Here is a 14,702-nt window from a genome sequence, read left to right on the forward strand (position 1 = left end):
TTGTTTAAAACTCCAAATACTTAGATTTCTGTCATATTTGACAAAGTTAAGCTAGAGATCCTCACATTTGAGAAGCTGGAATGAAATAAAGATTTGCATTTTTTGCTTAAACAATAAAAAGTTGGTGACCTGTTTTCTGTTGATTGGCTACACAGTTAATCACCTTCTCATTTCAACTCTAACTGCAAGTGCAAGTACAGTTTTAACTCGGCATGAACTGATGGTAACTGAAACTTCTTATCTGAGCAGATTTTTGGCCTTAATTTGACAACTGCAGACAAAAGAAGATGCATGTTTAATTACCTAACCAAGGTATTATTTAACAAGACACCAAGCTTTTCATCTGGACTTTTCTTATTCTGATTTACAGATATTTATGAATCTAATGATTCCTTGACATACTATCTCCCATTCGGTTCTCTAATAACTTATTATCACATATATTCCTTGATTCAGAATTATTCAGAAACTACCCATTATTGGTTTAATATTTATCAGGTTGTTACTTAAATCATGTAGATTTCTAATTTATACCCTGGGGGACAGAAGGAAATGTCTGAGACTGATTAAAAAACCACTTTCCTTCCTCAAGGCTGGCAGATAAGATGCTCACGAGCAAAATTTATCTGAGCGTTAACCCCAAAACTGGCTGTATTTCCTCAGTTGCCTGGAGTAGATAAGCAGTTTTAGGCAGTGCTCTGCCTCTGATAAAACTGAGAATGATTAAACTGTTCATGGTAAATGCACAGTACACGGTACCCTGAGGGAAGAAAAAAACAAACACTTTTTTTCTGAGAGTATGTTCACTATACCAGTGAGTGGCAATAGTGGATTTTTGGTACCATTTAAAGATTTTTCTGCATGTCACCATAACCTACATTCCCAGATGCCAGATTGCAGATTCTCTTTGTTGGAAAAGTAAGAGAATATGCCGGCTGACTGGAAACGAGGTGCCATTATGGCTTTGCTTTTCACTGAAACCTGCATTTAGAAGTCAAGCTGCCAATTGGAGCTGTTATAGCCACTTGCACAACAGAGCAATTCCAAACCAGATGAAACATTTGACAAGTGGTGTGGTGACCATGTGAGGTCCAACCCAAATCAGACAAACCAAGCCAGTCTGCTGATGGGGTTTTCAAAATAACCCTCAGTCCCATGTGCCTCCTATTTTGTAGGTGATTTCTGACGTCAAGTTAGGTAGACCTGCGCAAAGGCCACACAGGTCTATAATGAGAAAGTTAGTGCAGAATAAAATGCAGACTCTCTATATTTACAGTATGTGTGTGATTTGCATATTCTGTAATTTTTGTGTTCTTTGGTGGAGCAAGTGTTTGAATACAACATATTCAAATTGCTCTGGAGTCTGGATTTGGCTCATAAACTCATTTTGCTTCATGTTTCATTTAATATGCATGGATTTAATCTTGCACGACCTTGCAGATGTAATATTGTTTAATCTTGTTTATTGTATTTCATTGTATGATTTACCAGAATGAATGCCTCACTTACCTTTGTATGACTGCACACAAAGGCACTGCGCAATGACAAGGCAGAGGTCTGGGATCCTTACGCATTAAGGGAAACCTGTTGGCCTAAGACCTGAGAAAGTCTGTAGCTTGATGGCAGTTAACTTTACAGTCAGGAGCTAATTCAATAAAGATCTTTTTTCACCCAGTTCGCCTCTACAGCTGAGTCTGAAATGAGAAAGGCTAGAAGACAGTAACCCAAGTGCTACGGAAGGGCGTCTGACTTGCCACATTAAAGGCAAACTCAAGCCGCTGTCAAGCAGCGTTAAGCACCACTCTCATAAACTCCTGTCACATACTATAGACTGGCTGTGAGAGATCTACACCATAACCTTTGGGTAACCTCTTTCTCTATATTAGAAATCAGAGGTCAAAGACAGTTCCAGTCAGAGTGGTCAGTATTCTTCCATAGACATTATGTTATTTTTTCTGACTGGCACATACTGAATCACAAATTTTCTACACCCAAATTAATAGTGACCATTATAGACTAATAACCACAAACATGCCATCAACCAAGTGAGGTCATCTTAGGTTACGGTAAATGACTTTCTCCAGTGTGGCAAACTGGGGTGGGGTTGTGACTATGAGTGGCTCAATGAACAGCTAGGCAGTAAATATTAACTGTACATAAAGTCCCACTCAAAGCAGTGGGCTAAAACAATGGTAAAAGGATGGATATAAGTAAAATATAATTAAAATGGTAAACTATCGGAGGACCTAATCTAGTCTGTAAGCAGGAAAAAGCCATAACCAAGAATACAGACATATACCTTGTTCACCTGGCTGTTGTATTAGACAGTGCTGCAAATGCATAGCATCCTCAAAGCAATGCAACAAGACCAGTAGGAACAAAATATACCCTACTATATAAAAAAAATACAACACTTTGCTCTGGTTTTGCATAAGTAAACTTCTTCTATGCACACAAAAGCTCTATTCCTCTCAAATTTTGTTCACAGATTTCTCCATGTTTGTGAACGCTTCTCTTTTGCCAATATAATCCATCCACCTGACAGGTGTGGTATATCAAGATTCTGATGAATGCACAGGTGTGCCTTGGACTGGCAACTCTAAAATGTTTTGTATGGAGTCCAGGCACTTATTTCACATAGGACAGTCAATATCTGATGCAACTTTGCCTCATGCAGTACAAAACAGATGCATTCTTCACATGGAGTTAATGTGGGCACTCTGCGATGCTGACATTAGCAAACCATGTGCCCACACAATGCCATACATAATCCATCCATGAAAAGAACACTTCCCCAAAGTGCCAGACGCCATTGAGAAGGAAGCATTTAAAAGCCAGTCAAGACAACGAACTGCAGTCAGGGCAAGGCCCTGGCAAGGACGCTGAGCGCTCAGATGTCATAAGTGTTAACAGTGACAGTGGCCCAGTATGCTCTCATGTGCACCCCAAATGACAGGCACACATAAAAGGCCAGTAAAGAAAGAGACAGGGCTGGATTGCTGGTAAAAACAGGATTTTTGACAGTCCACCAATGTGACGGCCCATCAGGGTTTATCTTGGTTCACTCCCAGTAAGTGAACAGGGTATCATTATGAAGTAAAGCATTAATTTAATTAACCATTGACCAAAATTCCCTCTTACTTTAGTAAATGCAATGGTTAAAACTGCTGAATGCTGGAAAGTTATAGTCAAAGAGAAAGGTGGTAACCCTACCTGTAATATTAGTTTTATAAAACAGTTTTTTATTCTGTCGTCGGTGAGGTGAAAGCAAAGGTAATGGACATACTGGTAGCTAGCTAGCCAGCTAATATGACACTCACCTTACATGTAAATAAGACAACTTTGGAATACAGGAATGCCCTGTTGCCTCTTCTTTTCTTTCTTTTCTTTTCTTTTCTTTTCTTTTCTTTTCTTTTCTTTTCTTTTCTTTTCTTCTTTCTTCTTTCTTTCTACCATGAAATGCTTCTTTTTGTTTTTGTTTGTATCATTTTGCATTGATAATTAATACACAAATGTTTCCTCTGCCTCTTCTTCTGCCACTAACGTAATGTGACGCGTCATTTCCTGGACAAACCAAGCCCCCAGGTAGTGTGCTGGGATTTTAAGCCAATTTGACACAGTGGCCAAACCATGTAGTGATAGCAATGGCCTCTGTTGTGTGATATGCACGGTGGACTAACTGGGACAACTCCCACAAAATTACTGACAGAATTTTATTCACTAGGTCCGATAAGATTTGTAAAGTCTGAAAGAGGATAATTTTTCTCTTTTATCTTAAAAAATACACCTAAAGCACTGTGATGAGACCCATTTAGCACCCAAAATGAAAATCCATGTTTACACAGCCAACAGTTAACTATTTAATATAGATTGTGGATTGTAAGTGAAAGTGGATATGTGCATTTATTAATAAATGTTTTTTTCTTTTTTGGTTTCCGAGCTTTGACTCTACTGTTTATGTCCACCTCAGATAGTAAACCATGAATAGCAAATCTGTTCTACATGTTTACACATAGCACACTGGCCTAATCAAAGCTATTTTACTATTTGAAATTGAAATCAGCATAATCCAGGTTGATGGCCATCTGACACTGATGTACGTGCGTGAGTCCGACTCAGTTTAGAGCAGACTCAAACTCAAGGCCTGAGATAATTCCATACGTCTATTATTAATGGCCCGCCAGTAAATCGCTCCCACCGCTCATACTACAAACCCCACAATGCACTGCAACAGCCGCTGCACAGATCAAGATACTGTCATTGGTCAAGACCTTTGCAGCTCGTTGCACTTTGTTTATTGACAAACTATAGTCAGCAGATGAACGAACAGTGACATTAAAGCCCCCCAGCAAATGGCCAAACAAAAAGTTGACTTTCAGAACAGGGACTTTCAAAGCAGGTGGGAGGCTACTGCCAAGGCACACAGGCTTACCAACATAGGAGGTAAATGTGTGTGTTATGGAGAAATTGCTGAAGTCAAAGGTCAGTGGTTAGGTCAGGAAGGAAGAAAGTGTTCAGGAGCCTCTGATGTCTTATGCTGTATTATTTATTGATGCTTGGCCAAGGATAATTAATGACACTCTCAAAGTACATCCAAAGTGCCTGAGTCGGTCTCACATTCTCCCAAACTCGTCCTGGTGGATAAACCTCAAACCCAAGATCACATCCCAAATACTATACACCCAGAAGTAGTCAAAGAGAATGTCTTTACCCATGAAGGTGTTATTGTCAACACATTCTAGCCTGGTGACACAGATGTCTGTTTACGTAGATTGGAACTTCAACGGCAAGCTATCTATTATGTCTAGGAAGGCAGCAACAGGCCTCTTTGACCCTGGCCACCACAGTGTTGAGATATGGTGGCACATTGCATATTGAGCTGGCTGGAACGTCTGCTGCAATAAATGGAACGGGACCTAATTAGTATTGTTGTAAACACCTGTGTTGACCCTACTATTTTATGTTAAACTGGCTACCATGAAAAAGTTCTATTTTATTCCTAAAAACAAGCTATTTCAGCCTCATACTCCACTGAGCAGCTTTCATAAGAATGAATACCTCCAATGCTGTATCCAGTTCTCGTTTACATATCCATGGGACAAGCTTTTTTACACAGGACAAACTTCTGGTAAGATAGCAAACAAGTTACAGTATAAACCTCCCAAAATGTTAGAGTAAACAGTGTTTTCAGCATTAACAATTATAATGTAATTTTCATTACTTACATTACTAAAAAGGACAATTGCGTTAGTGTAAACATTAAAAATGTTGTGACAGTGGGTGTCGTTTAGCTCAGTCAGTAGAGCATCCACCCCATGTACAAAGGCTTAGTCCTTGTCGCGGCGGCCCAGGATTCAAATCCGACCTGTAGCTCTTTCCCATATGTGATTCCCCATCTCTCTCTCTCTCCCCACATTCCTGTCACTCTTCAAGCTGTCTCTATCAAATAAGGCCAAAAAAAATCTTTTAATTATTGAAACACTAGGTTTTACACTATTGCACATTACTATTTTACAGTGGTGCATAGCAAGCCAAGGTAAAGTAAGGTGGCCTCCACCTTCCAAGTAGAAGTTAGTTTGCCTGTCTTGGTAGGTTTTACTGTCGGAATGGAATTCACAGTAGATGGGGCCAACCGCACTAAACAATGCGAATGGCAGCAATAGAAAGGTAAGCACAATAAACTAAATAAGCTATCTATCCAGTAATTTTTTCCAATTTTATTCTTATAGCTAAAACGAACAATACTCTTGAGACAGTAGCATTTCTTAGAGATCCATTGGTGGTTCTAGCACTGGGTTGATAGCAAAGCATTTGCTCCAGCTTTAGCATCAAGGTACAATATTTGGCCAGGGAGGGGCAGAGGGCTGTCTCTCCCTATCCAGGCCTGACGCCTTAACCAGGCTTTTACAGTAGGAAGGAGTGAAGCACACCGAGGTTTACCGCCATGCTGGGATCACCAGTTTAATGGAGGCTCGCCCTAGCCCACATTCAAACCCTGCATCTCTTGGCTCTACTCTGGCTGCTGGGGTATACTGGGGAGCGTTCCCATGGAAAAGCTGTTAAACTAGCCACGGTAGTGAGGATGAGGAACAAGTTTCCATCATGTTCTAACTAGCTACAAAGAGATTCACATTGCCATATAGACTTCTCTCCTGTAAGATAGTCCTATTAATTATGATGTGTTGGGTTTAATCAGGCAGTTGGAGTTTTTTTCAGCCCTTTTTCATTCTAGTAGTTACAGGTGTATGCATTGTCAGGTCTGTTTCCTTCTGATGTTTTAAGTGACCTATGAGGGGTCTGAGGGAGCTTGTTTTTGCAGCGTCTCCATGTTGCTATGCAGACTGACTTTTCCGTTGGCTGGGTTTTACCAGTCATCCTTAAAGACAAGCCTGGTCCTGATTGTTCCGGATCGTACGGCGGAATCAAATTAGGGACTTGTAATGGCCATAAAGTCCATGTCTGAGGCATTATACTCAAGGGCGTGGGCCCACCTCACATTTGCCATCCGTACTTCCTTTCGTCCCCGTTTCTGAGCGGGGATCGTCAGCTTTTTTTCATTACCAGCTAATCTGGAGGATTTGTAACTAAAACAACAAACAGATAAAAAGGCACAAATCAATGGGAGAGAGTGATGTTCCACAAATCAACTGTATGTTCATAATTGGCCAACTCATACATCATGCTTATTCTTCCACGAGTGGGCCCCATGCTTTGCAGTTGTTTATAAAATCCAATAATGTCCTACATCACAGTAATTTAAGGTGCATGTCCTGTTCCCCTTTTTTTTTTCTTTTCCTTGGGAGATATGGGAATCCCACAGTGTTTACCTCACTTCAAAGCATTAAGTTTAATATTATTATTTTCCTTATAATAACCATGGGCACTTGGAAGATGATTTGTATCGCTATGTGGGAGCATTGAGACCACTTCAATATGTAAACAGTAGCAACCATTCAATAACTAATTACTTGACTGCGGCTGTTGTTTCTTTAGTTTTATCCTCATTTACCCTCTCCTGTGGGCATGAGAACACTGAATTATTGTTTGCTTTGAATATGAATTATTGAAAAAGGGCTAGCAACCAATTTTGAAATGTTTCCAGACTCCTACTTATGAAATATTGGAAGCACTCTTGTTATGATTACCTTTTATTTAATTTTTTCCTTCTCTACAGGACCCTTAGGGTTTGAAATTATACTGTGGCATTTTGCTGGCAGTGTTAACAGGTAGATATCAATCTAGCATTTCTGAAAATGTATTCTTCACTCCTTTGCTTAGCTTTTGATGTGTGAACTTAGCACCATAATGATTACCTTGTTGCTCAACACCTGTCAATCTAGTTTAGGTTTTCACATATTGTGACTTGCAGAATCTTCTCGGAAATAGAGCAGATATCATCTCTGTTTATTTTGCCATAGCTGAGTCAGTATCTCTGCTCAGTATACGTGCCTTTCTAAAGGCATTACAGTAGCAAAAATGTGCTAGCACGTATGCCATAATCAAGCATTCAGATCTTCTATAACAAACATGTCTCAACATTCATAAATTATGATTCAGTGCACATTCTACCCATGTAAGCACACATTTCCACAAAACAGGGTTAGGGTTCCCCTCATAGTCCAAATATATTCAGATTGGGTTGTTGAAGGGTCAAAATTAAATGTAGGTGTGAAGGTGAGGTTATCCACCGCCATTGCCTCATGTTGCAGCATGATAACGTACAGCCTCCTGTTGTAGAGATCTGTACACAATGGACTGGTTCTATTCCATTAAGTGTCCCAGTATAAAGTGACAGTGAACCAGCACGCACATTGACAGGCCCTTCCTAAATGGAATTAGGAAGTTAATACCCCTGTGAGTTTCCTGCTATGACCTGTCAAAATGTTTCCTGCGTAACCTGAAAGCTGAAACATTCTGTTTTTTTTTTTTTTGCATGACCCGCATACTCACCAGACATGTCACCCACTGAGAATATTTGGGATTCTTAGATCGGCATGTACGTCAACGCGTTCCATTTCCTGCCAATATCTGCCATTGAAGAAGGGTGGACCAACATTCCACAGGCCACAATCAACAGTCTAAGGCACACCTGAGGAGTGTACTATGAAGCAAGTTTGACATAAACAGGCTTTTTTCAAGTTATTTGACCTGGCAACCTCAGTCAGAGATAATGATTATGACAACAGTAGTTATCAACTTAATTTGTTAACTTCTGCTCAGGCTCTGTACATGCTCCCATAAAAGGGGGTGGAGCATTTGCGTCACTTGACTATAATGCCATTTGTTATAATGGAAAGATATGAACATAAGGTTTGGAAAATTAATACAGCAAAAAGCAACATTGATCAAACAAATAAGGCAAGAGAGGAACGCTGGCAGAAAATTGCTAATCAACTCAATGCACTCTTAGTGCATCTCGTTTATTAACTGCACGTTGTAGAGCTCTTAACCTTTACACTTGATACAGCATATTTCAAAATTATGCTCAAGAATTGCATTTGAGTCTCATAATGAAGGATAGAAAATGGAAATCACTTTTTGGCTAAATCAAAGTGTAATTAATGATATTGATTTAATACTATCAATGATAAATACTAATAGTTTTATCAGTTTTATAATGAGTGTTCTATTTCAATAAGGACAGAAAAGTGAATAAAATAAAGATGATTGTTTATTGTAGGAAATCAGTGTGACCATGAGTGAGAGGAGTGAATGGCAGGATGGAAAGAGAAATTGAATACAGGCCTAGCATGCAAAAGAATATTCTTCCAGCCTAACTGACCTTTCGCCTAAGTTGGATGGACTTGGACAAGACAAGATCAAGCGTGAAAACATCATCTAAAGTGGACTGTAGTTGTGCCTTTATTCTTTTAATGTATAGATGATATGTTACGACGACTATATGTAACATTTAAAGTATAAATATTACCTGAAGCAAATAGGCAATTACAAGCATACATAGCAATTATGTTGTCACCATAACATAATTATAAAAAACAATTTAGTATAATATACAAATTAAATTTCTTGGAGACAGGGTTATAAAACGACAACATAATGTATAGTTTGCACTACTAAAATTAGGCTTTGTTCGGTGGCAACAACGTTAAATGGTAAATGGACCATTTGATGTCTTCCGACCACTCAAAGCGCTCTTACACTACATATCTCATTCACCTATTCACACAATGACGGCATTAGCTGCCATGCAAGGTGCCAGCTGCTCATCAATTTTAGGAACTAAACATACCGATGACACAGCTGTTCATCTGATTGGTGGATGACCTGCTCTACCTCCTGAGCCACAGCCGCCCCCTATATAATTGCATAAACAGTGTTTATGATGCAATCAGATTAAAAGAGAACCACCTATGTGACATTAAACACTCTGACTTTCAGCTCAACATACCTCGCTAACCCATTAATCTTGCTTCTTACTACACCCCTCTGTGTAATAATCAAGATGTTCAATCAGCATCTTGGATGGATTATCTTGGTAAAGGACAAGTGCTCACTAACAGAATTTAACTATTAATATACAAATTTATGAAAATGTGCAAAAACAAAATGAGTATATATTTTTGTGTGACCTGCTTCTCCTTTATCTTTTAATGAATTACAGACATGGTAACAAAAAAAAAAAAAACATTGTGGATTATAGTAAAATGAATGATTCATAACTGTTTGCATTTTGGATTGGAGACATCTATTGACAACAAAGGTGATGTCAGTCTTGTGTGAAATGGTCCTACCCAGTGCTCTCTGAAGAAAGTTTCCCCACATATATTAAGATCATTTACATAAAGTGTAAGGCAAGACTGCGTCTGTTTTCATTATTTTTGTTCCAGTGTGACATTGAGCTATGTGATATATTATAAAGACATTATCTTCTTCTATCCAAACATTGTTTTTCTCATTCCTTCACCTACTTCACAGTGAAGTCTTAATTCCACAGTGTGTGTCTTTCTCATCAATGAGATGCGGTATTAATGTTCAGTGGCCGCACACATTGTGATAAATTCTTTTTGCATGTTTATCTGCTCCATGAGTCACGATGTGATTTTAAGGCCTGACGTTCTATATTTAATATGAAAATTTAAAAAACACTCCACTTAATTCAAAGCATGTTAACATGTGGTGAGTAGTCATATCCAGAGTGACTTTAAGTGACTGAGTGACTGGTTTCAGCATCTTGCTGAAGGGCTTTTGGCCAGAACATAGGGCTGTTACTGCAATTGAACCTTTGTCCTTTACATGATGGGATGGTCACTGTAACCACAAGGCCACCCTGCTACCCTGAATAATCGTTATTAGGTTCTCCAAATAAGTAATATACTTGTGGAACGGAAGGGAAACCTTTCTGTGGATGTTGAGTGGGTGGTTGTAAAAGCACTAAAAGTTCTTCACTTTATAAGACCTGAAGCTGCCCTCACATCTGGGAGGAGCTGTTTCCCAAATTATTGCCATCAATTGTCGCTGCACTAGCAGCTGGCAGCGAACATTGGAAGTGGACGTTTGTTTCCTAAAACAGTGCAGCACCGGATGGTGGTGTCAAGCACTGGAGCAGCCAGCTTCCTTTGGCATGTAATTAGCCATGAAGCAGTTTGGTGACAGCATTGCTCCTTTGTCACTTTGAGCTAATATTAGCTTACCTTACCTCACTGACAAGTGAGGCCACCTTTTACTGAGTTCATGTTAGCATAAAGCTAGTCTGTGACTAGGCTGTAATTTTATCCTTTCAGTAGGATAATGAACCCCCTAAGTGCTCCCTCACTTCTGTGTACAATATCCATCCAAAACTATATTTGTTCTTTTATGTTGTTCCTTTGTAAAACCTTTTTCAAGCCTTGTTACTGTTACAACCTGACAAGATCTGAACTTGGCCACAGAACACAACATCCAAAAAAACTCTTCTGCAGAGAAACCATAGCTTTTGCCCTGCAGCTATAAATGTTGAAATAATAATAATAATACTAATGCGAAAAAAAAAAACAGCTAATGAAAATATTATTTCCCAAAGGCCATGGCAAATTTATGTAGAGACATCGGATGTGTTTTTTACGGCTCATTTAAAACTCATGTCAACGTCGTCACCTCAGTGATTAATTGATGTTAAACTGTGTTTACAGTACAATTTCCTTAAACTTAAACTGATTCAGTCAAGTGCATTTAATGGGTTTAAAGTAAATATTTGCATAATCTGAGAACCCATCTTTACTGTGTTCATCACAATATGTGCACAGCTAAGGTGAGCCCAGATCACAGCACAGCAATTAGTCCCTGGAGCCCTAAATGCTTCTGTTAATAACTACTTGCAGCAGAGGAAATATTTCTGTCATCATAAATATCTCCCACTGACAGGCTGCCCTTTGTGCATTTTCAACACATTGTACTGTTACTTAATAACCCCCTTTACAAACACGTTCAGCATAAAACTGTCAGGTTTGAAACAGTACTTGTATAATCAATCTATTTGTCTTGTCTTGCCATGCTCCCTGAAGAGATAATAGCTGTGATGACTGCAGTAGTTTTTCTAATTCATGATACACTGTGCATGCATTAAGTGTATATATGTATTATGCAATGCATAATGAAATTTAGTGCCGTCTTCAGTGCAGGAACTACAAGTATAAAACATAGAACTTTAAAAGCGGCTTTAAAAAAACAGAGATAAAAGGGTTAAAACATGGAAAAACTAAAAACAGCACATATATCCACATACATACAGTATATACAGAGCACCAGTGAGTCAAACTCAAACAAAGTAATTTAGACAGGACACTGCATCCACATTTATCAAGTGACAATTCAAGTGCAGTCTCTCAGATCCACCTTTCTCAACGCATTTGTCACACTATAAGGGCAGCTGTGGCTCAGGAGGCAGAGTGGTTTGTCCACTAATCACATTGCAGGTGGTTTGATCCCAAGCTCCTCCTGTCCACATGTCCAAATTGCTCCGTCACCACACATGGTAGCTATAGCAATGTGTGTGTGGGTGAAGGCTTCCTTGTGCCCTCTGCTTTTGTGAGATATTGATAAAATGAAATATCCAAAATCCATTTGAGTTAAAAAAAAAAAAATTAAATTTGAAATAATCTGGGATTATAATTAGGCTGAACAGATATTGATATACAGATACTGGAAGAAAAAAACATTATTGATTTAGATATGATGACCAAGCACAAGCAGACATTCTTCATTTCTCACAAATTGCATTTTTTAATTGTAATTTAGTGATTATAGAACAAACGCACAACCTGCCAAAATGAGCTTGAAGACAGCCATGTCCAAGACCTATGCTGGTGAAGGATTATATAGTACAATTTGACCGTACTTGGGGACACCCTTTGGGATCCCCCAGGAGGAGCTAGAGAACATGAGTCATGGCTGGTTGGCCAGCTGACTGTATGAATGGACGGACGGCAGAACCTTTAAAAAACACCACATAATCATACATGAGTTTTATATATGAATAATTTCTCAGGACAAGGAAATATACATCCATGTTTCACATATGTGCATGCTTTGTTTCAATAGTCAATAGATGTTAGGCATATTAGGTTCAGAGTTTGGGGAATGAATGCAGTACATGAAAGTCCTGACATGATCACAAGTTTGGGTGTGCACTGTGTGTTTCTGTGTGGTCTGTCTAATACTGTCTGTTCTGGCATGGGTTATGTTTATATGGCTGCATGCCTTGTATTTGCATGGTGCTGTACTCACTTAATATAGATGTGTGTGCATATTGGTTTTGTAAGAGCATTGTCATGTCTGTCTGCATCCGATCTTAATCTGTGTGCACTGTTTACATGCATGAGGCGGAGGGAGCTTGTTTCAGCACAAAGCCCTGTAAGCCTTAACCAAAAAAAGCTTGTGTGGCTGCCGCAGTGAAGTGCTGTGTCAGCCGAGGTCTGCCAAACTACTCTTGGCAGTTGGCCATGTTCTTCAAGTCTTCCTGCTGCCTTTGCCATGTTGTCTCTTGCCCTTCTGTATCCTCCCTGAGGGAGATTCTCCTCCTCCTCCCTAGTCTTCCTCTGCTCTCTCTTTGCCTTTGACTGACAGACCCATTGGGCTGCACAAGTTGTAAATATACAATTCAAACATTTCAATGGCTGAGTTAATCCTCAGTGATCTAGCCAAAGAGCTTCAAATCTTCTGGCTAAGTAATGTCTGACTGGTGTCCAGGTAGAAACGCATGACAGTAAGAGGTTGCAAACATGAAACCCGAGACTGCCATGAAAATGAATGCAATCTATACTAGTTTATGTAGTCAGCCTACACCATCAATCTTTCAAGATCATGATTGAATGATAAATAAGTCACTGTCATTCATATATTTAATTTGCTGGCAGACTGTTGTTAATTATGTCCGCCTGCTGTGGTTTTGGCTCAACCAGTCAGATTATTTTAGGCTCTAGTTTAGCTTCAGAGAAATGTTTGTATAATTTCAACTCATCTCTCTTGCTCCCTTCAAAGAAAATCTCAATGTAACTTAGCTGATTTAAATGATTGATATTGAGTTCCTATTGGGTTACCATGACTATTAATAATAAATAATTTAGGGCTCATGGGGTGTGTAATCATTTATCAGCTTCCCATGTTCTGTTACACCCCGCATACTGTCGTGAATTTCATTCACCATTTTCACTCATCTTGAGTGAAAATCTGTCGGTCCACTGACTGGACAGGAAATACACAGCAAAGAAAAACATCAAAACATTTGATCCGCCTTTGATCTGCTGAAACACTTGACGAGGAGAGGTTCCTCGGAGGGCTTTCAAAGGTTATAGGAAACACAGTTGGAGACCTGGGCTCATCCTGTGTGATCTGTTTTGAGAGTCATCTGAGGTAGACCATTTGTTCTGGGTGGGGATGTTGATTTGAACTAAATTAAGGGCTGGAAACCCAATAGTGGTGCCTCAAGTAGGAAGAAACACCCGAAAGGCGCCTCACTAGTGCGATTTGGCACAATATAAAAGGCTTGGTGTCATTAAAAGCAAGATGATTAGTTTAGATAATATATTTCTGGATGCTCTGTGCAAACATCAATCTGAAGAACATAGGAAATTATCACTGCCAGTATTTGGATTGATATCAGCACATGGTGGTTGAAGTTTGCTACATAGTTAGTCTCTGTTATGGTATCCTTTGACAGATGAATAGGTGCATTGTATGATGCTTGATCAACATAATGAAGAAATTTCAATTGTTACACTGTTGAAAGCCATGCAAATCAGCAAACATAATTCCAGGCCATTTATCAAGAACTGAAAAGATCGGTCAATGTGTGATCAGTTACGAAACCTAAAAAAAGCCATGTCACCATGTTGTGCCAAAAAACTACAAAATGTCACATAGGAGGAAAAGGAAGATATCTAAAGGTCTTTGAGGGGAAAGTTTCTAAAGTTCATCTCAAAAATGTAGTAAGTACTGTCAGTCTGTGAATTACTACTTTGGCAACCAAAGACTTAAGCAACTACAACAACTTTTACATTTTCAGTGAAAAGGAGCAGAAGAAGTCAATTGAAGAGTTCAGATGGTGCTTATCTAATTTTGGCACACATTTTCTCATTTGTTCGTTGAATGCGAAAGTGGAAATTCGAGCAACATCACTTTCCACAAAAACAAAATTAAACAAATAAGCTATGGAAGGGGAGTCTGAGGGCATGGTGGCATATTTTGCAGCTGAGGAGTTGGAGAAT

Source organism: Larimichthys crocea, chromosome XVII, assembly GCF_000972845.2.
Source record: "Larimichthys crocea isolate SSNF chromosome XVII, L_crocea_2.0, whole genome shotgun sequence".
Taxonomy (NCBI): Eukaryota; Metazoa; Chordata; class Actinopteri; family Sciaenidae; genus Larimichthys; species Larimichthys crocea.